The sequence below is a fragment of the Phascolarctos cinereus genome, unplaced genomic scaffold (assembly GCF_003287225.1).
Source record: "Phascolarctos cinereus isolate Bilbo 61053 unplaced genomic scaffold, phaCin_HiC Scaffold_726;HRSCAF=1367, whole genome shotgun sequence".
In the NCBI taxonomy this organism is placed as follows: Eukaryota; Metazoa; Chordata; class Mammalia; order Diprotodontia; family Phascolarctidae; genus Phascolarctos; species Phascolarctos cinereus.
The window spans coordinates 418102151-418126305 of NW_027556098.1; the positions used below are offsets into that span (position 1 = coordinate 418102151).

Sequence of the window (24155 nt, forward strand, 5' to 3'; positions counted from 1 at the left end):
CTTCCATTTCTCAAAAATGTTTAATGCCTCCCCATTCTCTTGTGAATATAGTTAATATACCTGCCTTTCAGGACCGTCCAGCATCTAGTTCCAAACTACATTTTCTGCCTTATAGAATAGACGGTATTCATATAGCTAGATCAATTCCAAATATTATCTCATTTCATCTTCACAACAGCTCTGAGAAATAGGTGCTATTGTTATCTTCATTTATACATGAGGAAACTGAGGCCAAAAGAGGTTAAGTGACTGGCCTATGGGCACACAGATAGTGTCTGAGGTCAGATTTAAATTCAGGTCTTCCTCACTCCAATGTTTAGTTCCTGACTACATTCTATGTAGCCGCCTCCAGTATTCCCTTACGCACTCTTTACTCTAGCCAAATTGAACTATCTGCCATCTCCTGAAAATGGCATGTTTCACGTTTTTGTCCCTTCATTGGCAATATTCCCTTCACCAATACTTACTCATCCTGATATCAGTCCTTAAGACATTCATGGTTCAACTCAAAAGGCATATCATCCATGAAGCTTATCCCTTATGTGATTTTTTCCCCTATCAGATGTTGGAGAATTTTGAATGCTTACATATCTACGTTCTGATATTTCTTATTTATTGATGTATTTTTAATGTCCCAGAATCAGAGAACTTTAGATTATAAAGAGATCTCACTGTCCATCTAGTCTAACAGTACACATATACGTGTATTACCAATTAGGTCAAAAACTCTTAAATGGCAAGGATCTTGTCTAATTTATTATTAGTCTAGTTTCTACACCAATGTATGGTTCATATATAGTAGGTACAAGAAATGTCTATTGTTTAAATGAATGGAAAAAGTTGGAGCTGCCATTGACTTACCCGTATATCTGCAGCGGCACCAGGATGTCTCTTTGTGGAAACATTGGATTGATTTGACTGGTCTGTGTGGTTCACCATGCCAATGATGGCAATGTTCATACTGGCAAATTGTGTGGTTGTTACTAGATTACAGAAATGTATCATGTTGGCCGTGCCATATCTTACTGAACAGAAACCTTCAAGAGATAGACCAAGACAAAAATCATGTAGTAGTTGTATATAAAGACTAATTTTCTTTTAAACAAAAAATAAATCACAAAGTTTCCCATAGGATTGTTCCATTTCTATTTAGATTCACATAGTTTTTGGTTGCCATCTAGACAGAAGAGTATTATAGAAAAGAGAAGTGGAGTTGGGTGGTAGATGACATATTGCTTTTGAAACACAGAATGTCAGATGAATGTAGAATCACTGATACAAATAATGAAGTCAGGATGAAACAAGAATAAGCTTGGATGTGGACATGTTGAGTATGAGATGCTTATTGAGACATTCCAATAGGTGGAAATGTCCTATAGGTGGTGGTCTCCTATAGACAGTTGGAGATGCATGTCTGTGGCCCAAAATAAAGGTTGATGATGAAAATATAGAATTGGGAATCATTTGGATGTGGTTAAGTCCAAAGAAGCAAATATATTTGGCAGAGGGGCAAAGTATAGAAACATAAGTGAGGAGGATGAGGGAAAGAACTTTGCAGAAAATTCAAATTCAAAGGTTAGGAAGAAGTGGAGGATTAAACAAAAGAGATGCATGGGGAGAAATCTAGTACCAGAATCAGGAAGAAGCATAGGCTTTTGGTAGAACTAGAACTGATATTGTCATCTGAGTAGATTCGAGAAACTGCTTCGACAGAAAGAAGGAATTTGAGGAACAAGTCAGAAGCTTGGTCCACAGGCAAGTACAAGTAGTCATGGGAGACTTTGATTATCTGGACATTTGATGGAAATCTCTGCCTGAACAGAGCAGTTTCATTATTATTAGTTTTTACTAGCCTTGATAAGAATTTGTTCTTTCAAAATGTGGAGGAAGCAATAAAGGGAAATTCCATTCTGGACTTTATTTTCACAAAGAAGGAGGAACTGGTTGTTGTAGTAGTAATGATAAGCCTCAAAAGTGGGGTGGGGTAGGAAGTAACCATCGTGTGTGTGTGTGTGTGTGTGGGTGTGTGTGGGTGTGTGTGTGAGAGAGAGAGAGAGAGAGAGAGAGAGACAGACAGACAGACAGACAGACAGACAGAGACAGAGAGAGAGAGAGAGAGAGAGAGATGAAACCTAGAAATAGTCTAGTAGGCAGCTGGTCAAGGTTTTGAATGTTAAAATATAAAGCTTTATTCTTTCATCGAAAGATGTTGATAGAAGTTGTAAGCACACCCATCAACAGCACAGTTCATACATTCTTCCTGAATTATTCTCTCTCCACAAAGTTTGAGTTTACAGGGACCATATTAAATCTTGAGGATAGGGGCTTCTCACAAATGAACTTTTTGTATGGATCTGTGATTTCCTTTTGGACTTATTGAATTGAATGTGGCCTTCCTTACACACTATTTCAACTAAGAGCTAGATTTCATTGTCCTTCCTTCTGTTCTTTCTGGAAACTGTAGGACTAATCCTAGGCAGACAGAAGTGCCTGTGTGATGATTCCTAATAACTTGAAGATGAATGAAAAACAACACTGAACTGGGATTGTTAATGAACTTCACCATTAATTAACTTTGTCATTAATTTACTTCATCAGTCAGATCAATTTCTGTCATTCCAGTTCTCTGAGCACATAATACATGCTCAACACCAGATGGAGCACTAGGGTGGATAGAATAAAGAACTCTTTATTCATTTACATGTCAAGCCCCTGCTTTTATAAAATGCTGAGGAGGGGTTGAAGAAGATAGGAGAGAGAGTAAGATACCTTCCTGACACTTATTAGCTGTGTGAATCTGGGCAAATCACTTAACTCCTCTCTGCCTTATTTCTTCATCTGTAAAATGGGGATAATTATAGCACCTCAGATTGTTGTGAAGTTTATTGTAAGGATCAAATAAGATAATACTTGTAAAGTATTTAGCACAGTGCCTAGATCATACTAGGCATTATATAAATGTTAGCTATAATTTTGTTCTGGATGAAGAAGAAGAAGAGGATGATGATGATGATGTCAGTAACCAAGGTGGGTTTGGCAAGTGTGATTGTCCATCAGATAAAGGGGCAAGGGATTGAGTGTAGGTATTATGTAGAGGTAAACTGATTCACCAAGAGGTGAATATAGGGAAGGGAGAACAGTACAGCCAATGTAAGGGCAATGTCCTGTAAAAGAACTGGGGTTGGTTTTAGAAGTTATGGTGAGGAAAAATAGGATTACAGGTCATAAGGCATCACTAGAGATAGAAGGACCAATAATAGTGGTCAAAGAATGGAATTTTGGAATTCCTGAAAATAGAAATAGAACTTGCAGATGATATAAGAAATCCCCAAAGTACGTTCTTTGTACCTGTCTTCTGACACTTATAATATGCCATAAATTATGTTTTTATGAGCGAATGAATAAATGAATGAAGAAAGCATTTATCAATCACGTGCTGTGCCAGGCTTGTACTGGGGCTAAATACATAAAAACAAGACAGTTCCTGCTTTGAAGGAACTTATATTCTAATATGGGAAGACAAGTTATAGAAATAGCCGGAGAGCAGTGTTTTGGAGTATGAAGTCAAGAGAGAATGATGATTGGAGAAAGAGGAAGGTTGATTCATGTGTCCTTCCCAGAAATGGTAGCATCCATTTAATTGCTGTTCTAGAGGTAGAGTGGAAATGCTCATGAGAAGGGGGTAGGAGTATATCCACTACCAAAAGGTATGAAGATGGCCATGAACCTGAGACTGGGCCAGGCAGGAGCTTGCCAGTCAGAATCCAGAACCACAGGGGTGGGACCTTCAGTTCTGGATTGAGGCAGATCCTAGAAAGGATAGAGATATCTGGGAAGTGGTGTGGTGGACTATGTTTTGTTTTATCTATTACTATATCTATTTATCTATATCTATCCCTTACTATATCTATTTACCATACTTGGTTTCATCTGTTATGGTCATTTGTTACCTATCTTAGTTTTTCTTTCTACTTTACTCCTGTCTTTCTTTCAGTTATTTTGCCACCAAGACCTGAGACCATGGCTGAGAGAACATAACCTTGAGTGTTCTCTCTGCTACCCTTTGAACCCACTGGCCTTCTAGTTCAGGAAACCATAGTCAAATTCTTACTGCCATTATTTCTGTGAAGTGTGTGTCAATCTACACTCATGAATTTATTTAAATACCCTCTTTAAATTTGACAGTTAGGTGGCATAGTGGATAGAATGCTAGACTTGGAAGACCTGAGTTCCAATCTTGCCTCCGATACGTATGTGACCCCCTGGGCAAGTCACTTAACCCCTTCAGCCCTTTGTCTCTAAGATGGGGATAATGAACTGGCAAGGTTGTGAGGATTAAATGAGATAATACTTATAGTATTATATAAGTACTAGTTATTGTGGTGATCATTTCCAAACCAAAATACTCTTTTGACCAGTACTCCTCTTAACATGCTGTCTTGGTCTGATAATATGTAAGTTCCTTGAGGACAAGGACTGTCTTTGATATTGTATGTGTATCCCTAGCACTCAGCTCAGTGCTCAGTACATAGTAAGCACTTAATAAATATAATTTTATTTATTTATTCATTCAATTGTAAAATTCCATGAGAACAAGTACTGTTTCTTATTCCTCTCTACATCTTCCATAGTTCCTAGCACAGTTTTTTGCATCCAGGAGATAATCAATAAATTTGTTGAAATAAATTAGTCTGAATTCAACAGCTCTTCAGGCAGTCATGCTTGAGTGGCAAGGATGGCACTTTATGACCTTACTTTTCGTTTTGGGTGCTGCTGCTTCCTTCCTTCCTCTTCCTCTGGATTGTTCTCCCTCACACAGGAGTTGGCATTGTCCAAAGACTCCATCAAGCTGGTCTTTTCCCAGGGGTTGACTTTCACCTCCTGAAAGAACAATGTCCACAGCCATCTGCAATTCTGAAATAAAACTTTCTCATGATTCAGGCATCTGGGTACTTTTCTCTCAATCATCCTCATTGTCCACCACCACAAAAGCCCACATGCTGGGCTTTGAAATTCATATTTTCAACATCTAAGATGCATTTTGATACATGTAAATTATAATCAACTCTGTGATGTTTGCTGTCCTCTACATGTTTAAATATGTATGAATACCATTCCAGAGGCTGTTTTATATTGGGCATGTTTCTTTGAACTGTCATAAGTTGCCATTTCTAAATGTGCAAATGGTCAGTTAGTCAACAATCATTAATTAAATGCTTATTTATTGTGTTCCAGGCACTGCATATACAAAGAAATGCCAGTCCCCAAAGAAACAAATAAACCAACCAACCCCAAATAGTCCCAGCTTTCAAGGAACTCACAATCTCATGGGAGAGACAGTAGTGTATATGCAGAGTATATACAGGATTAATGGGAGATAATAGAGCACTAGAATTAAGAGGGGTTAGGAAAGGCTTCATGGGGAAGTTGAGATTTTACTTGGGACTTGAAGGAAGCCAGGAAAGCCTGTGCACTGAGATAAGGAGAGACAGCATTACAGACATAGGGGACGGCCAGGACAAATACATGGAGTTGGAATATAGAGTGTTGTGCTCAAGGGATAGCAAGGGGTCCATATAGCCGCTAATTCTTTGGGTATTGCCCTGTGGGCTAGGAAGTTTTTCCTCCTGTGCAGGTAATTAATCAAGAAAGAAGTTACACTTGTGACATTAGATAAACAAGTTGTTAATATAGCTGTGCATAAACATTAGTTATCATTAGCACAAATGTTATATCATGCTAGGGTTGAGCATAAGTACCTGCCTTCCTCACTAAGATTCAACTGTTATCAGTTTAAATCTCAATGTATTCATTTAAATTTAAATGTATTTAGAGGGGCAGAGCAGTAGAGTGGGAAAGGGCATTGGATCTGGAGTGAGAGGGCTTTGGCCAGGCTCTGTATTAGCCTTGTGACCTTAGAGGAGTCACTGCTCTTCTCTAGTCATCATCTTCCTTCTGGGTAGAATGAAAGGATTGAACCAGATTATCCTCTCACACTTCCAGGGTTAAAACCTATGGCCCCAGGCAATCAGAGACAAGTAGAATTCGCTGACATTGAGCCTGACTGACAGGCAGCAGCTCTAAGTGACTTGGGCAGTTTTGCATCCTAAGTACTTATAGGCCTGTTCCCTTCAACTTTGGATTTCTCTTTGTCATGCCTTGCTCTGATCAGGCTACTTTTTGTTATTCATATGTTTCAGTTGAGTTTGACTTTCCATGACCCCATTTGGGGTTTTCTTGGCAAACATAATGGAGTGGTTTTCTATTTTCTTCTTCAGTTCATTTTGCAGGTGAGGAAACTGAGGCAAACAGGGTGAAGTGACATGTCCAGGGTCACACAGCAGGTAAGTGCCTGAGGTCAATTTGGACTGAGGAAGGTGAGTGTTCCTGGCTTGGAGCTCGACACTATCTACTGCACCACTTAGATGCTCAGGTAATGACAGAGAGTGTCTCATTTTTGGACTTTGGTTTCTGACTGTCAGATGGCATATGTCTGCGGTTTTCCTCTTACTTTCTGGTATCATGGGTCTCTTCATTACATAATGGCTGGATAGCGCTGGTTCTTCAGTTCTTTCAAGGCTATTGTTCCTCTTCCAATCTCAGCTGTCCATTTTCTGATTCCCTTTCCAGCTAGCGCAGTAGAATTTTAAAATAACTACCTGTGTTATTGCTGTTGTTAAAATAGCACATTCATTCTCCCCGTACCACACTTTGGCTGTCTGGTATCCTACCCCCACCAAACTGTTTTCTTCCAAATGTCTCTTGGTAATCAAAAAGACCTTTTTCAGGGACTCAATTAGATGTCTAAAGGAATCATCCCAGGAGACACTGGCATTTTGTAAGTAGAACTTAAGAGCCAAAAGTGACCTTGAATTTTTATGATGTGTTCTGGAGATGTTTCTAAGCCAGAGGTCGCTATGATTTAGAAACCACTGACCTCCATGACAATAATCATTCACTCCCTCTCCTATTTTTCCTCTTTACCTACTTTTGAGGGGGTAAAATACAAGGAATCGGTGTCACAGCTGCATAATATTCCCCTCTCACCTTTGAATAAAGTTCTTTATCAGAGAGGCTCAGTTAATTAGGTATTGCTTAGATAAAGAGGATGGGGGAAGGTCCCATTAATCCAAAATGGACATTTTATTCAGAAAATATTAAGGACAAACCTGAGGAAGAACCAAATGCTCCTTCTTTCCTCACCGAGATTTTCTCAGCATCATACAGGATTTAGGTGGCAAACAACTTTCACCAGGTAACACCTTCAGTTTCATTAGAGATACTTTGGCTTTACCTCTTCCAGATTAAAGTTTATTTTACTTTTGCAGTTTAATTTTTAACTCCCTTTTATTTTCTCAAGAGGCAGCTTGATGGTTAACTGGATAGAGAAGGTGATTGGAGTTAGGACGAGTGCTGTCAAAGGCCTGCCTCTTTCTTTACAGAGATGAATAGCTAAAGCACTGTGCCAGGCACTGTGCTATACAGTGGGGCTACAAATACAAGTAAGGGGTGTGTGTGTGTGTGTGTGTGTGTGTGTGTGTGTGTGTGTGTGTGTGTGTGTAAAATCCTTCTTTCTGGTTCAGATGAGAGGGAGGTTCATGGGTCGTCTGTATTCATACAACTTCCCTCTCTTTCAATATATTTTTCGTCTCAGGCAGCGTATTATGTGAGATACTAAGTTTCCTCTTCCTCTTCCTTTCTTCCCATGACATTCTTTTCTCTTTTCTGTCTTCTAAGACAGAACAAAAGAGAACAAAATCACCCAGACCTTCTGTCTCATTTAACTCCAATAACCATTGAGTATATTAAAATTCTGGAAGAATATTTGTTTTGTCTGCTTTAATAGGATATAAACACTTCATCATTGTGTGCCCCCTTCCAAAGTTCAGATTTATTTACCTTTGTGGTTATCTCTGTTTTTTTTAGTGCAAATTAGGGCTTTAATCCTTTTAAATAATAAATTTAAACTATGTTTTAAAAAGCTCACCCAGTACTTGGTTCCTAAACTCTGGGAAAGTAGAACTTACCAAGGAATGTAAAATTAAATACATTTGTTGAGATTATTTCAGACACTGATTTCAACATACTTCTACTTTTAAATATAACACTCTAAAAGGCTGCAAACATTTCCCCAGATTTTCAGGGCCAAATCAAATTGCTTAACTGGCAAAATGATAACTGTAAACATGAAAAGGACTACTAACAATGGTTTATTTACCTAAAGGTCTGAAACAAAACCCAAATATTGGAGAAATTATTAGTGATAGTTGAATAATATGTAATACTTAGATATCATTTAAATAGCTTCTTTTTTGGAGTTCACATAATGGTTCAGAATAAACAGCACTGTATACATATCAGTGTACCCCAAGGAAAAGCTAGAAGCCACCAAAATTTTTGCCAGCAAGACAGCAACATAAACAAGGAACTGAAGTACAGTTCTCTCAAAGATTATTATAAAATTTGTTGCGGAGAGAAAATCTGTTGGTTTGATCTAGTCATTTTATCAATTTCAAAGAGCTTTTCTCATAACCTTTTCATAGTACAAAAGAAAAAAACTCCAGAATGATAAAATAAAAAACAAAAACAACCCCATAAATCTGTCTGGCCAGTCACACTGCAGAATTCCTGGAGACATATTATTCACTGAACATACCTTTCAAATAGCCAGGGTTATTAACAGAAAAACATCATTGAAGATACTATAGAAGTACAAGATTGCCTCAGAGGCTCTGTTCTTTAGATATGCAATACTTAAATCAATTGTGCAAACTTTCCAAATTATCCAATTCATTAAACAATGCAATTTCAAGACTGGGTGAATTTTCTGTTGAGCCACTGGTTACTTCCATGAAGAGTGAGAAAATGTTAGAAGTGTTTGAAGGAGAAAATATCCATCTAATAAGCTGTATACATTTGAGTGTGGGGAAGAAAGAGTTAGAAAGTTAGACTGCTACAGTTCTTTAAGAACACCTACCAAAGCAGGTCTCAAGGTTCACCCATGTGGCTTATACCCAACTTTGGTTACTAGTGCAATGGTGCCAGCCTCCTTCCCCTCTACTGGAGTATGGAGCAAGGCTTCATGTTCATAGGGATCAAATTTGGTACCAACAGGATCTAGTTCGAGCAAAGCATGCCTTTTGAACACTTTTTGAATGTGGACTTCAGTCATGACAAGACCCTTATACAGGTTCTTCAAATGAGGGTTTTCTTCCTTTATTTCCTCTTTTGGGACACTTGCTGTTGCCTTTTCCAAAATTTCAGCAACTTCTAATAAATCTTTACAGAAACCTTGAACGCCATAGAATTTTGCCTCTTCTACTAATTTCTGGCTTCGCCCTCACAAGTTCTCCAAATCTGCTAAGGCTCGCTTGTACTTCTCCCAGGTTTCTTGCTATTCTTCTAATCTGACCTTGTCTTCAGTTAGTGTCTTTTCTGTAGAGGTACTGTCTGTCTTCTGTTCATTTTGATTCAAGTCGTCTTCTAAGTTCTGGCCATTATTTTTCTGTTTTGCTGCTGTACAGAGGAGTCTAGAAGAGGTCCAGAGCAAGAGGGTGATCTCCGAGAAAGTCCATCGCATCAAACCCGAGTACTGAGCTGCCATGGCCACCCCCTCATCCCTGACTTTGTGGTTATCTCAATGTCTGTTTACATATTAATAATTTTAAATTATCTAAATTTTAATCTTTAGATTTTTTTCATCTTTTTTATTTGTCAGTAATGCTTGAAAGCCAAGCACATTATTAAAGGCCCATTTTTCCTCCATAGGAAAATTACACTGTTTCACAGAATGAGTTATTGGTTGCAAGCTTTTATCCATTGCATTTGGAATTTCATATTCCAAGATATCTCTGAAAGCTGCCATGTCTTATATCATATTAACTATGGTTCCTTGGTACCTGAACTCTTTCTTTCTGGCTATTTGAAATATTTTTTCTTTGACCTAGAAGTTTGGGATTTTGACTATGGTATTGCTGGTAGTTTTCATTTATTTTTCCCTCAGGAGGCAGCCAATGGATTATTTCAATTGGCCCTTTGCCCTCTGGTTTTAATTGACTTGAACAGGTTTCATCTATCAATTCTTGAAACAGGTTTAAACAGAATTTTTGGCTATGATTTTCAGGTAGTCTGATGATCCTGAGTCTTGTTTTCCAGGTCAGTTTTGTTTGGTGGACTTTTAAAAATTATGCTGTTGTAAGATTGGACCAGTTTCCCCTTAAGGTAGTCTATGCATGGAAACCATTGTTTTAATACTAGGCCTAATGGCCTTAAGACCACTCTGACAGTGTCCCCCTAATGGAGGCTATAAGCTTATAGAACTCATTCATGGCAAAATAAAGTAACATTTTTGGAGGTTGATACAGTTATGCCCTCCAAATTATATTTTGTTTGCCACCAGCTTGTTTTTTCTCCCTGACATGTAAACCCCAAAAATAATATTTTGCCCTGTCCTCTGATATGCAATTTGGCCAACTCCAGGGAAGTCATCCAAAGTCACACTGTAAGAACCCCATTCTCAGCAGGGTACTTTGGAGAACATCATCCCCTCTAGCAGGTGCACACCTTCCTGCTGGAATATTCCCCTTCTGCTGAATGGACTGGTGTCTCTGTGTTCCCCAACTCAGTGATGCCTTTAAGTGACATACTCTATGTTAGGATGTATGCCTGAGTTGTGTATCTGGTCCCTTTTCCTCTCGCTCCCCTTTTCTGTCTTCCCCATCGCTTGCAATAAAATTTTGCTTGAAATGACTCCCATTGTATTACATGTTATTCTGATCACCTGAACTCATTAAGTGGCTGTTTGCCCCTACATCTCTAGCTGGACCACTGGTCTTTCTTAGACATAAACTGGGTACGTACACACCTACAGCCACACCGACAGGAGGCATATGGCAGTTGTAGAAAGCCAGCGTGAAATAGGGGAACCTACATCCTCCAGGGAGGGACTCCCTTCTGTCTGAGAACTGGTTCAAAACAACTGGGACAGCCAGCAGGGTGCTGGAATAATATAGATAATGCAAGCAGTCCATTTGGACAAACAATCCTCAGTAACCTAAAGTCATTAAGGAAAATTACATAGGAAGCCTCAAGAGAAACTTCAAAAGATGTGGCAATCACCTGTGAAGACTTATTTTGTTTGAAAGGCATAGTACTTGCCTGTTTTTTGGCCTGCGTTTCAGCTTACAAGTCCTGGTGTTCTAGGGTAGAGCCCAGGGTGAAGACTTGGGTGACAATTAAGAGTCACCTTCAAGGACAAACATTTCAGAGTTCTGTGTGCTTCAGACTTCTAGAACCTACACATAACCTAGAATGAACTTTAAAAGTCATCTCTGAGGGCAAAAATTCCAGAGGAGTCCTGTGTGTTTAAGGACCATGGTTTCCCCATGTCTTTCAATGATAGAGGGGTCCAATGCTTCAGACCTCATGGAGTGGGGATGCCTTCTTCTTCACAGAGGGACTTTAGGAACGTTTGGAGCAGTGCCTAGGAGTGGCCTCCCTTGACAAGGTAATGTATTTGTGACCTCAGCCAAGCCAGCTACAGGGGGACTGAGATAAGCTCCCTAACCTCAGTTTCACTTTTCACCATGTTGGCTACAAGGCAGAAAATGGGCTCAACTTTTACAAGGATGCAGGGGGTAAAGTTTCAGTTCTGAGAAGTTCATCTACTGTAAAAATTTAAGATCTCCATGTTAAGCAGGACTAAAAAGAGCAAAACACTAGTAGCCTGACACTAGAAGTGTATTTTTTTGTGTAATATCCACTATGTTGTTAGCATGGTCAGTGTTTTGTGTGGGTAAGTCCAGCTGACTTTTTCCTGTGTCCTGATCAACCAAATGGTAAAGGATGTAAAGAATGAAAACTGTCCCACAGAATTTCTGAAACCTTCCAAAAAGGTAGAATCCCTCTCTCTCTGCCTTTATAACTCTGGCCAAGTTAGGATGGCAGATAAGACAGAGAAGAAAAAAGGTAACCTTTTCCCCCTAGTCTGCACAAATTATGGCAGGGATAATAAACTAGAGACTAAATTTGTTACTGAAATGTAATTTTTCTACTGTGAATTTCTAAATTATGGTTTGAAAGAAGTATCTTAATAAGTTTTGGAGTACCATTTTAGAATTTGTTTTAAGGAAAAATAAAAACAAAACTTTGTGAAAGTTACACAAAAACAGTATTTAGGCCTTTTGTCTTTTTTTCTCTGGAGAGTGACAGCTATTGTTTTAGTGAAAGAGAAGAAGTGCTGCAGTTTAGGGTGCTGGGAAGCCCAAAATGTAAGGGCACAGGAGTCTGCCTCAAAAGAATTTGACCACTAGAGCCTTCTAAAGTATTGAGGTTTATTTGTGAGGCCCACAGAAGCAGGCTGGATTCTAAGTGAATCTGAGCAATTTACTGGGAGTAAATTGGTACTTACATACAAAAAAAGACTGTGAGATTTGGAAGGGTAAATAGCCTGGGGGCCCAGGGACAATAGTGAAAATATCTAGATGAGATTAAGTGAGTTTGTTAAGTAATCAAGGTGGGCTTGGGGTGGACCAGATGCCTTGGGCAGAGGCACCAGTGATCTGGGCTACTGAAATGCATGGGAAAATTCAGGGTCCAGGTCCCACTGACAGGGTATAGACCCTGGAAACACCTCCCTGCCCCCCTACAAACTTCCTTGAACTTTCCCACATGGCATTTGCCAGAGACTTCACCATGTGGGAAAATTCAAGGAAGTTGGAGGTGGGGAGGGTTTTCAGGGCCTATCCTCCATCACCATCATCCCATCAGAAGGTTATTTCACTGACTAAAGAAAAACAAAAAGGAAATGAAGTGAATTTGAAAGTATTTTCCTTGAGGTCCAAAAGTTTTTTTTTAAATGGATGGGTTTGCAGCCTACAGTTTAAATTTATCTGCTGCTTAAGAACCACCTATTATTAATTTCTCTTGGCCATGTAAACACAGAGGCTTGTTTAAATGAGGGATCAACTTGAAAGTAAGTAAAATTAATTTGAGAAAATATATTACCTTGCCACTGTGTTTTCTTCTGTTAATGATATAACAGAATTTAATTGTTTAAGTAAACTGAAAGAAATCTCACCTAAAAATTTTGGAATACACCTCCAATTTGCAAACTTTTAAGAGCTCCAAAAGATAGCACTATTGCAAGTAATTGTTATTGCATAATAAAAAATGTGCTAAATTTTGAAGGAGAAATACAGTGGAGTGAAGATTAGTTTTCTAGACAGTATGGGATATGATTGGGAAATAAAGACTGGAGCAACTGAGAAAGCAGAGTAAAGGCAGTGAAATATTTGATCAGAATATGAAAACAAGAAAGGGCAAGTTTTGAAAGAATTTAATCTAAGTCCATTGAGGCAGATATAAAAAGAAATGAAGAGTTAAGTTTAAGCAAGTAGAGATGAGAGAGGAATGGGTGGAAAGTTAAAGTTGACATCTGTTTGCACTGAAAGAGTGAATGGAATAACAAGTGGTAGTGGAAATTGAATGAATCATGCTGACTCCATCTTATGATTCAATTCTGGAGCTAGCTCAGTTCCATTTCTGTTCAATTGTTGGTCTAGTCCAATTTCTCTTTTATGAGAAAACTTTATTCAATTGTGGGAATTGGGAGAAAGTTTTATTGCATTGCTTGAACCTATCCCTGTGGGAATTGGGAGAAAGCTTTATTGCATTGCTTGAACCTATCCCTGTGTGCCTGGGAAGGTGGATTATCCGTACCTGCTGCTTAGATATCCTCAAGTAAAGACCTAGGTTATGCTGACCAGCAACCCAATAAGATCCAAAGATTGATGCATGGAGTTTTCTCACAATCATACATCTCAAGTATATCAATATATCTTATCTGAAAACTGGCCCCATACTGATCAATCAGTTATCATTCCTATGTACCTTGATTGTTTGACACTTGGGGAGGAGGGGGGAGGACAACACTTTTTCTGATTTCAGGGAATTGCATGTATTTTGTCTCCTCTTGCTAACTTCCAAAGTCCCTAATTTTTCCTCCAATTAGAAATCAGATTACCCAATTTTGTATCCTGGTTAGTTGTTTTCTCTCAATTAGCTGGTCTTATTTAATTAAGTGCTTTTAATGCATAAAAATCTATCTTCCCCTGTATCTGGGGGCTACTGTCAAAGTTGAGGTGCCTGGTTCCAATTTGTTAGGCAATTGGCATGTATTTCTTAATAAATCAATATGCTTGGAAGCTAGAACCTTTGTTTCCTCCATCACTTCATCTTTCACCCACCACATAAGTAGGATATGAAAAACTTTATTTGGTTATTCTCTATGATATTGAAAATATTGAAATGTGTTTTCAGCATGGAATTATTTGAGGATAGCATGCAAAAAATCATGTCAAAATAAGTTAAATTTTCCAATGATACGATTGCATCATTCTCTTAACATTTCTTAAATTCTAAAATTCATGGTAGAAGAAAATTTTAAAACACAGTAACAACATATACAACATTATGGATTTAAAACATGAAACAAAACTTATTGCCAGTGAAATGACATCAGTTCAGTTGAATGAACCTCCAAATGATCTTACGAAGAAAATCAATCCCATTTGAGAACTTTGGCATTCTATACTTATTGTATTCAAAACAAGTTTAGAATATTTTTGATCAAATTATACTTTCATCAAAACTTTTTTTGCAATTTCTAAACAAATTGCCTTAACGTCAAATAGTGTTTTTTTTTCTTTAAGACCTGATTCATTTATAAAGGGTCAAAGATCAAAATTATCCTAACAGGAGAACATATCTCATTGGGGGAGTATGACCCTGTGAATCCACCTTACATTTTCTCCTGCTTTTTCAACTTCTTTATTTTGTTTTAATATTTCTTGGTGTCACACAGTCATTGCTTTCATACAACTCAGTTCCTAGATAAAGTTTATTGCCTTCCAGTCAAAGCTATTAATTTCCTTTCCCATTCTTTTCTCCATAATTCTCATTTTATTAACATTACATTTTGCAGTATTTATTCATTAATTCTAGGCACACTCACAATTCTTGGGATCATCACTCTTTTCTTCTAGGATCTATATGGACACGTGATGAAGTTACAATTTTTTTCTGGATTTACCTTTCAGGCCTCCCTCAGTTCATAACAGTTCTTCATTGTGATCAGCATTGTCTGTTCATCCACATAACTCTAGCCTCAGTTTCTGGATTGGGAATTTGTGCTTGGGTTAGACTCTGCTCTCTCTACTACTCTTGGATGCTGTGGGCAGGTCTTTCTTGGTCCTCAGTGTGGTGGCCAACTAAGCCTGCCTTCTGTAGGAATTCCTAGTTTTTCAGGAATCCTTGGCCTTTTGGTGTTTTGACTTAGGTTTTATCCTTACTTCCTTCTCTGTTTCCTTTTCCTTGCACAATTGCAAGTATACTGTTGATTTCATCTCTTGAAGTTACCCTAGTAATATTAGCTAACATTTATATGAACTTTAAGGTGAGAAAAGCACTTTACAAACCTGATCTTTTTTACACTCATGACAAGCCTTGGGAGGTGGGTGCTATTATTATCCCCATTGTACAGGTGAAGAACTGAGTCTGTGAAGATTAAATGGTTTGCCCAGGGTCCCTCAGGTAGAAAGTTTCTGAGGTAGGACTTCAATTTAGGTTTTTCTTATTCCCATTCAACACTATCCACTGTGTCACCTGATACAGTGACAGCCCCTAACCCAATATTGTCAATTGCACTGGTATTAGATATCCTATGATAACCCAGACTTCTACCACTATCGCTAACTTCATCCCTTTCTCACACACCCTTCTGACCAAGACAAAGCCCTCTATATGCACAAGAGAGCCCATCTCCAGCAGACTACCCCTTCCTTTGTCATCCTCTCTTTCTCACTTTTCTTTAATCTCTCCCTAAGGAAGTGGTGGCTTCCTTATCATACACAAACATTCCCATGTCTCCTTAATCCTCTAAAAACCCTCACTTGATGCATCCGTCCACACTAGCTATCATCCCGTATTACTCCTGGCATGAAAACAGTTTGGCAGTCTAGTGTCTTACTCCATTCATCATCAACAGCTGAGAATAGTCTTTGAAAAGTGCATGAGAGCTGTCTTGCCCTGCTACTTCAATACTTATGGAGAGGTGTGAATTAAATGTGAACACATATACATATATTTATGGAATCAATCAATGTAGGCTTCATACTAAGTGCAAAAAGTCATTGATTAATGATACCATACAGGAAGTTGTGTTTTGATTGGCTGTGTAGACTCACCCATGCCCTCTGGGTTTGGTATAAAGTAGCAGACCAGTTTGGCACCCAGAGACTAAGGGATTTGGCAGCACTGAAGAAGGAGTGGAGATCTCATGAGCTGAGCTCTACAGAGATGGAGGGAATAGAAGAAAAAAAGAAAGAAAAATTAGGACTGGGCTATGGTGGGCAGGGGAAGGCTGAGGAGGGCCATTGGCCTGAAAAGCATCTAGGAGCAGAAGACACCGTAGCACTCTTTGCTCACTTTTTTCCCCCTGATAACTTAGTCACCAAGATATAAGGGGTTAGGCAAACATTTGTCAAACACTTTCAATGTGCCAGGCACAGGGCTTTACAATTTGCAAATATCATTTCACAACTGATCTTCACAACAACACTTGGAAGTAGGTGCTATTATGATTCCCATTTTGCAGTTGAGGAAACTGAGGCAGGCAGAAATTAAGTGACTTATTTAAAGTTGATGTTATTCAGTCATTTTCATTGTGTCTGACTTTTCATGACCCTAATTTGGGGTTCTATTGGCAAAGATATTGGAGTGGTTTGTCATTTGTTCTCCAGGTCATTTTACAGATGAAGAAACTGAGACAAAGAAGGCTAAGTGACTTGCCCAGGTGGCACAGCTAGTAAATGTCTGAGGCAGGATTTGAACTCAGGTCCTCCAGACTCCTGGTCTAGCACTTTATCCACTGTGCCACCTAGCTTGAATTATGGGTAGATGCAGATAAATATAAATGTAAATGAAGACAGAGATCGAAACATGTGCCTAAATATTAGGAATTTTCCTACCTTGAGAACCTGACAAATGGTGATTTTATTCCTAAATTTTCATTTAATACAAATTCATTGAAGCAGCAGATGTGGGAGCCATTTGACCTGAGAGTTCATTATTGCCTCTATGCTTAAAAGAAGCTAATTATTGCAAAAAGATGTAAATTGATAACATCAACAAAATAAACAGAGATCGGCACCCTTTGCAGTGACACCAGCAGTCAATGGTTCTACAATGGCAAAGTAAAAATAAAGCAAATCACACCCAGATGTCCTAATTAGAGCCAGCTGGTTACTCACATGTGCCCAGTTGCCTAAACCATGCCACTCAGCTGACATATTCTTTCCATTTCTAATTGGCATTGCCCCCTTGCAGGCCTTTTGGAGTCACTCAAGGAATGAGTTTCATTTTTCAAATGGTATTTTCCTGTCTGACAGTGGGAAATTTTATTTCAGTATACTCACTGCTTTCCTCACCCTTACCCAAACTGTCAACTCAACACCTTGCAAGATAGCTTTCATTTTCACCGATCTACTGAAATTGTTAAAGGTCTCACATAATCCCTAGTCAGTAAATTCACAGATTGTCAGAATTAGAGTAGTATTCATTATTACCCATAAATACCCAATAAATTCTTTGGAGACCAATGGACAGATAGATATTAACAAAATTTTAAAGATTTAATGAAATGCTTCACACAAATGCTCAAGTGTTGGCCTGTGTTGACCCAAACAAGTCTTTATTTCCTGCATGTGGATGTCATCTTGGAGGGTTTAGGAGAGCACTCTAGCAATGGAATGACAGTCAAGTGAAACCAGTTCATTTCCCAGCAGGGCACTAAGTGGTAGTGAGCTCATTATCTCTTCACAAGCTGGAGTTCCTGGAATTGCAATGGGCTGTTATTGAGAAATTCAAGGATTACTTGTATGAAATTAAATTGCCAGTGTGGACTAACAACTCTCCACTGCTGTATTCTGATCAGTGCCCAAGGAAGGTACTGTATGATCAGCACCAGCTAACCATGAATTCTATATTCATTAACAACCAGGGAAGATTAATATGGAAGTATGTGCATTGTCTAAGATGTCTTCTGATACTGATACCTACAAAAGTAGCAAAAACTATAAATAATAACCAAGGAACTGGATAAAAGTAGATGAGAACATAGCTAAAGGTTTGGGACTTCCTCCAGATGGCATAGCAGCAATATATATGAACCAGGGTTTTTTTAACCAATTTTCTTTGCCTTACCTTTTTGTAGATGACTGGCAAAGAGAGGAAATGGATGAGAAAGGACTGTGAGATGAAATACAAGTCAAAGAACAGGGAGAGGGTGGAAAAAGATTCTAGAGCCAGACAGTTGAAAGCATCATTGAGATAATGACAGAAGTTGGAGCTAGGCAATAAAACCCTGGAACAGACCATCACTGGTCCCATGTAGGAGATCAGAAAGCAATATGTGCTACCCAGTACTTATTGCTCCATGGCCAAGAAAGCTTTACATGACAACTTTGAACATAGCAGTCAAGAAAGCCCCTAAATCTAGGGAGAAAAAGATTTTACCCATCTAAGATAGCTATAGAGCTTACTAAAACCATGAGACTTTTGACCAATGTGTGTAAAGAAAAGCACTGCTAACTTGTGCTGCATATGTGAAAGATATGGACACTAGTAAACCTTTGATACTTGTCTGTGTTCTTCCTCTGGAAGGAGACAGCAGGAACACAAGTCATATGTTGGATGTCACTGACCATTTCACCAGGTATGCACACCTACCAAACAACAAGCTTCCACAGTTGCTAAAGCATGGTGGGGAAAGTATTTCTCAATATATGGACTTTCTGCCAGAATCCATTCAGACCAAGGTATACACTTTGAAAGGACGTTGGTCAAAAACATTTTAGCTTTGAGGAGCTAGTTGGTAGACTGGATAGAGTACTAGGCCTACAGTCAGGAAAACCTGAGTTCAGATATGGCCTCATAATTTACAAGATGTGTGACACTGGGCAAGTAACTTATTCCACTTCCTACCTTAGTTTCCTCAACTGGAAATTGGAGATAAGAGCACACACTTCACAAGGTAGTTGGGAGGATCAGATGAGATATTTGTAGCACAGTGCCTGGCACATAGTATGTATGGTATAAATGTTTGTCACTTCCTTCGCTTCCTTCCTCTGTAGCCGGTTTCAAGAAACCTAGGATTACACCTTACCACTTTCAAGGGAAACCACAATGTCAATGTTTAAAATACACTTTGATGAATATGTTAGGGACACTGAGCCTAGAACAAAATCTCTACTGATCCAGCATGTGATTTTTTCCTTGCATACATGGATAATTCCACCAGGAATGATACCACCAGCTTTATGGCTTACCTGCCGATGTTTGGACATGAGCTATATCTACTTATTTATGTGAGTTTGGGAGTCTCTGAGGATAGAGAATCTGCAGTTACACACAAGCAGTATATTTCTTGGCTAAGGGAGAAGTAGAAAAAACCTTGCCTCTTAGCTAAAATTTCAAGTCAGAGGAATGCTGGAGGGAATAAACATTCTTAGGATGTCTGTATTCACTGTCAAGACTGTAAACATATACCACTAATGAAGATGAAATTAAAGCAATGATAAGGAGTTATTTTGCCAATAAATTTAACAGTTTAAGTGAAATGGAAGAATATTTAGAAAAATATAAATTGCCTAGACTAGCAGAAGAGCAAATAGAATACCCAAACAGAACTATTTTAGAAAAAGAAATTGAACAGGCCGTAAATGAACTTCCTAAGAGAAAAGCACCAGGACTAGCTGGATTTACAAGTGAAGTCTATTTAACTATTTAACTATAAACTTATTCCAATATTAAATAAATTATTTGAATTAATAGTTAAAGAAAGAATCCTATCAAAATCCTTTCATGAAACAAATATGATACTGATATTCAAACCAGGAAGAGTAAAAACAGAAAAGGAAACTTATTGATCAATTTCGTTAATGAATATGGATGCAAAAAATCCTAAATAAAATACTAGCTAAAAGATTACAACAATATGTTACAAAGATTATACATTATGATCAAGTGGGATTTACACCAGGAATGCAGGGATGGTATTAACATAAGGAAAACTATTAGCATAATTGATGACATCAATAACAAAGTTTTAACAATCATATTATTACATCAATATCATATCAACCATATGATTATTGTGATCAATTGTATGATTATAGATGCAGAAAAAGTTTTTGATAAAGTTCAACATTCATTCCTATTAAAAAAAAACACTTGAAATATTGGTATAAATGGATTTTTCCTTAAATTGATTAAAAAAAATCATCTATCCATCAGCAAGCATTGTTTGTAATGAGGATAAACTAGAAGCCTTCCCAATAAGATGATGTGTGGAACAAGGATACTCACTCTTACCAATATTATTCAATATTGTATTGGAAAACCTAGCAACAGCAGTAAGAGAATAAAAAGAAATAGAAAAAACCAGAACATGGAATGAAGTAATAAAACTATCTCTTTTTGCAGGTGGTATAACATAATTGGAAAATCCCAAAGACTCAACTAAAAAGTTATTTGAAACAATTAATAATTTTAGCAAATTAGCAAGATATAAAGTAAATCCACATAAATCATCAGCATTCCTGTAAGTCACAAATAAAACTGTGCAAGAAGAGATAGTAAAAAATACCCCATTAAAAATAACTTTAAATAGTATAAAACACATGGGGGTGCACCTGCCAAGACAAACCCAGGAACTACATAAACAAAGTTATAAAAAAAAAACCTTTTTATAAAAATAAAATCAGATTTAAATAATTGGAGAAATATTAATTTTCATGGTTAGGCAGGACAAACATAATAAAAATGATAATTTTACTGAACTAATTTATATATTCAATGCCATTACAATTAAATTACCAAAAAATTATTTTACTGAATTAGAAAAAATAATAACAAAATTTATTTGGAAGAATAAAAATTCGAGAATGTCAAGGGAAATAATAAGAAAAATGTAAAGGAAGGAGGTTTAGCAGTACCAGATCTTAATCTATATTATAAGGCAGTAATTATCAAAATTGTCTGGTACTGCCTAAGAAATAGGAATGTAGGTCAATGGAATAGAGTAGACATACAATTTACAGCAGCAAACAAACTTAATAACTTCGTATTTGACAAGTGTTAAGACTTAAGATTTTAAGATAAGAATTCATCATTTGGTAAAAATTGTTAGGAAAACTGAAAAATAGTATGGCAGAAACTAGGCATAGACCAATAACTTACCATTTACCAAGATAAAATCAAAATGGATACATGACTTAGATATAAAGAGAGACTTTAGAAGAAAATTAGAACACGGAACATATTACTTATCAAACTTAGCGATAGGTAAACAATTTATGAATAAACAAGAGATAGAGAGAGCAAAATTAGGTACAAAATGGATAATTTCAATTACATTAAATTAAAAGGGGTTTGTACAAATAAAATAAATGTAGGGAAGATTAAAAGGAAAGCAGAAAATTAGGGGAAATTTTTATAGACATTTTCTCAGATAAAGGTCTCCTATGTCAAATACATAGAGAACTTTGAAATCAAAACAATTTATAGTCATATGAAAAAGTATTCTAAATCATTATTGATTAGAAATGCAAACTGAAACAACCTTGAGATATCATTTTACACCTAGCAAATGGGCTAAAATGATTGAAAGGGAAAGTGACAATGTGGAGGGGAAGGAGAAAAATTGGGACACTAATTCATTATTGCTGGAATTGCAAACCATTTTGGATCCAACCATTTTGGAAAGCAAACTGGAATTTTGCTCAAAGAGTTATTAAACTACCAATACCCTTTGATTCAGCAATACCATTAGCTGGTCTATTTCCAAAAAGGATTACAGATAAAGGAAAAGAACTTATACATTCTGGAATGTTTATAGCAGCTCTCTTTGTTGTGACAAAGAACTGGAAATTACAGGGATGCCCATCAATTGGGAAATGACTAAACAAGCTGTGGCATATGATTGTGATGGAATACTACTGTGCTATAAGAAATCATAAGCTCAATGATTTTAGAAAAACATAGAAAGACTTTCATGAAATAATGAAGAGCAAAATGAGCAGAACCAAGAGAACATTGTATATGGTAACAATGATATTGTTTTAAGAATGGCTTTGTGTGAGTAAGTTGTTTTGACTACTACAAATACCCAAATTAACTATAAGGACATATGAAGAAAGACGCTATCTGCATCAAGAGAAAGAACTGGCAAATAGAAGTATGTATAGAATAATTTTACACATATGTATGTATATATTGTCGATTTTAAAGTTTGGTTAAAAGAGGCAAACAAGTTAGGTAATACATATTTATGTATTGTTTATTCCCTTAAGCTAGCAGAATTTCATGTACACAAGTGAGCCAGTAAATAATTCTGACTGGGATAAGCAATTTAAGAAAGACCTTTCATATTCCTAGAGCAATCCCAACTCAGGATGTCTATGTCACTCAAAAATTATAGTCTCCATTTGTTTAACCATAGCATGAGAAAGGAATTTTCTTAATTGAATAGGTTGCAAATACAATAAGAGAAGTGACAAAGTGTCAATTAATATTACAATCCCAGGATATGTGTTTCCCCTACATAGCATACATCCATAAAATACCACGATAAGAAAAGTCCCACTACTCAAGACAGTGTCCCATCTCAGGCGTCTTGTACTTAGTGGTCATAAATAGAAGAATGCTCCTGGTCAGCCTTATCCAACTCTGTAGTTGTTGACACAGGAAGGGGCATTCTGGGTTAACTCAGAGAGCAGAGCAAAACGTGTCTGTTATGCCAGGGTGCTTCTTCTGGTTGATTAGTTAGGTTCTGGCTCTTATTGGGGCTCAAATGATCTTAAATGATTATCAATATATACATACACACACACACACACACACACATATACATACATATCTAAATACACACACATATATGTATACGTATTTGTGTCTAATGTTAGACATCTCTAGGGCAGGAAGGTAGGGGGAAGAAAAAAAGGGAAAAAAGAAATTTAAATGACACTTGTGCTGCATATTTGAAAGAAATTGCAAATTGTGCATAGTAGAGTTGCAGTTTCATGTACAATCATCTTTTTTAATTATACTATGCTATGGAAATGCTTGTTTTATTCCACAAATTAAAAATAAAATAAATTTTAAAGCAAGAAAAAAAAAGAATTTGCTTTTATTGAAACCCTCTGGCCAAACTAGAAAATACAAAGGAAACCATCTTTTTGTAGCTGTGGATAACATACTTCTCCTCCCCTTATGCTTTAATAGACTTTATTCACTACATTGGGATAGGGCTTTTATCTGTGGTCTTCAAAGGGTGTCTTCTTGTGAACACAGGCTTCAATGACAATGTGTCTCACTGGGGTGCTGGCTCATCTTTTGTTTTTGGAGCTAGCCACTATGGTTACAGGTGTCTGTAATCAGGCTTAGCTTTGACATTGTTTTGAGGTTGGGAGTGTGAATTCCGTCTTTTATTTATTTGGGAGGTGGTGTGATGGGGGAACCATTTAATCATGTTATTTAGGTCTCTGATTCTGGTAAACATTTTAGATGAGCACCTGAGCGTATGATAAAGCTACCAAATTCCAAAGTGGAGACAAAGACAAGTGAACTTATCCAATATTCTAAGATAATATTCTAAGATATGCACTCACTGTCTTCCCTGATCGATGTTAAGCAGTGAGGTGGTACAGTGAATAGCATACTGGACCTGGAATCAGGATGCCCTGATTTCAAATCCTGCCTCTGACCAGCTATGTGACCCTAGACAAATCACTTAGCCTGTCAACCTCAGTTTCCTCATCTGTAAATTGGAGATAATAATTGTACCAACCTCCCAGGGTTGTTGTGAGAATCTAATGAGAAAACATATGTAAAGCACCTGGTAAATCTTAAAGCACTATTCATGGGTGGGGGAGTAGCCACCTCAAGGCTACATGTGGCCCTCTAGGTCCTCAAGTGTAGCCCTTTGACCAAATCCAAACTTCACAAAACAAATCCCCTTAATAAAAGGATTTGTTCTGTAAACCTTGGATTCAGTTAAAAGACCACACTCAAGGACTTAGAAGGCCACATGTGGCCTC

General features: G+C 37.5%; 1 long non-coding RNA gene and 1 pseudogene across 2 annotated transcripts in view; both read right to left on the reverse strand.

Moving 5' to 3' along the window:
• Positions 1-866: 866 nt before the first annotated feature.
• LOC110219762 (uncharacterized) overlaps positions 867-24155 on the reverse strand; it is a 29189-nt gene continuing 5900 nt past the window's right edge. For both annotated transcript variants that reach the window (XR_013482645.1, XR_013482646.1), the window contains exons 3-5: positions 16245-16348; positions 4756-4881; positions 867-1037 (exon numbers count right to left, since the gene is read on the reverse strand). This is a non-coding gene — a long non-coding RNA (uncharacterized LOC110219762). The remainder of the gene's footprint in view (positions 1038-4755; positions 4882-16244; positions 16349-24155) is intronic.
• LOC110220256 (grpE protein homolog 1, mitochondrial pseudogene) lies at positions 8954-9604 on the reverse strand (annotated as a pseudogene).